General features: G+C 53.5%; 1 pseudogene; it reads right to left on the reverse strand.

Moving 5' to 3' along the window:
• Positions 1-322: 322 nt before the first annotated feature.
• LOC103071329 (60S ribosomal protein L31 pseudogene) lies at positions 323-694 on the reverse strand (annotated as a pseudogene).
• Positions 695-1,805: the final 1,111 nt, after the last annotated feature.

The following is a 1,805-nucleotide window of genomic DNA, read 5'->3' on the forward strand; positions in this document are numbered from 1 at the left end:
GTGTCTGGAAGGTCGAGGTTCCTTCGCGTGGAAGGAAATTGTCCATGAACAGTTCAGATCCGAGAAGAACACTATCCCAGGCCCTCTCCCTACCTCGCGGTGTGGCTTGGGGCCGGTGATCTATTCTCTCTGGGTCTTAAGAAATGTATGAGTGGGACAAAAACGGTCTCTACAGTCCCTCGTTTATCCTGGCCCAGCAAACCCGGGATCAGCGCCTGTGTGTTTCTGGATGATGTCAGTGGTCTCACCCTGGCCAGGGACATCTGAAGCTTTTTTTTTGGGGGGGGGGGGGGGGGGCTATAACTTTATTGAACAAGCACAGTTAGTTCTCATCCACATTAACTGTCTGTAGATTTTTGAAAGTGGTAACAGATACACAGGTAACCAACGTATAGAGCTTGTTTGGTGAATCTTCATCTTCATTATGTTTTCTGGACAACCACACACAGAGATAGTATGCAGCCTTCCTTATACCTTTGGCACAGACAGCTTTGTTGAGCCTAGTGTCGATGTGTACATCTGGAGTCCCCAACTCCTTCATGGCAAATTTCCGGATTTCTTTGAGTGCCTGAGGGGCACACTTCTTGAAACCCGCTCCATGGATGTGCTTGTGAAAGCTGATAGTGTATTCTCTGGCCACCACCTAGTTGATGGCGGACCAGCCCTTCTCACCACCCTTCTTTGCAGGAGCCATCCCGCCAGGCCAGGGTTGGAAAGCTGAAGCTTTTTGAGCAGTAACACACACTGCAGCCAGGTTTTCCCCAGTTCAGTTTTCTGGGGCTGGAAATTGATTTTCCCCATCTGTTCATCTTTAAAAAACCTGACATTGGCCCTGCCTTACCTTGCTATGTGACCTGGGACAAATTACAGCCCCGTCTCTGGGCCTGTAGCCCTATCTGTAAAATAAATTCAGAATGCCTGAGACCCTAAGGTTCTCCCCCGTCATGTCATTTTCATAACACTGCCAATACATCCTACAACTGGATAAACCGAGTTTGGGACCAGTGGCTGGATCAGGGGGGCAGTCATTTCACAGAGACTCTCCCCGGGGTGATCCTGAGCCACTGGTCCTCAGAAGCCCACCTTTCCTCCGTCCATGCTACCCACGCTGAGGAAAGCAAGACAAGCCTCCTTCACTGACAAATATTTGTGGAGCTCCTACTGTGTAGTGCTACTGTAGGAGAAGCCAAGCCAGTTCCTGACCTGAGAAAACTCAGGGCCTTGCGGTTAAGAGAGACAGACCAAGGTAGAGAGGAGAGACCTGCAGAGTGACATCTGCCACAAGAGCAGGGAGCCTGGGCAGAGGAGACGACCCGGCACATGCTGCCCGGTTGGAGGTGTTGGAACTAGGACATTTCAGGAGAAAGGGGATCTTCAAGCCTGACTAGGAAGGGTGTTCCGGGTGGGTGGAATCAGAAATTCGAGGAGGCCGAAACAGTGAGGAGGTGGAACCCTGGGACTGCCTGCGGAGTGGATGTGGCCAGAGATGAGTTAGTGGGGTGTGACAGGTGCCTTAAATGCAAGTTCAGGTGATGGGGCATTGTGTCTAGATGGAGTCATGTTTAGTGGGAGCCCTGGGTTTCATCCTGGCCCTGGGATGGGGAGGGGGCACCTGTCAGGGTTCCCGCGCCACCTGCGCGCTCGCCCTCCTAGAGCCACAAGTTGCCGCCCATCCCAAGCGCCTCCCCCTCCGCCTTTGTCCGCTCAGTCCGGGGGCTGCAGTCCAACAGGGACGCCCTACGACCGGCCCCTGGAGGCGCTGGGGACGGTTTGGCTTCAGGGAGGCGGCTCTGCTCCAGTGAGGT

Source organism: Lipotes vexillifer, unplaced genomic scaffold (genome assembly GCF_000442215.2).
Source record: "Lipotes vexillifer unplaced genomic scaffold, Lipotes_vexillifer_v1.1 scaffold788, whole genome shotgun sequence".
Classification (NCBI taxonomy): domain Eukaryota; kingdom Metazoa; phylum Chordata; class Mammalia; order Artiodactyla; family Lipotidae; genus Lipotes; species Lipotes vexillifer.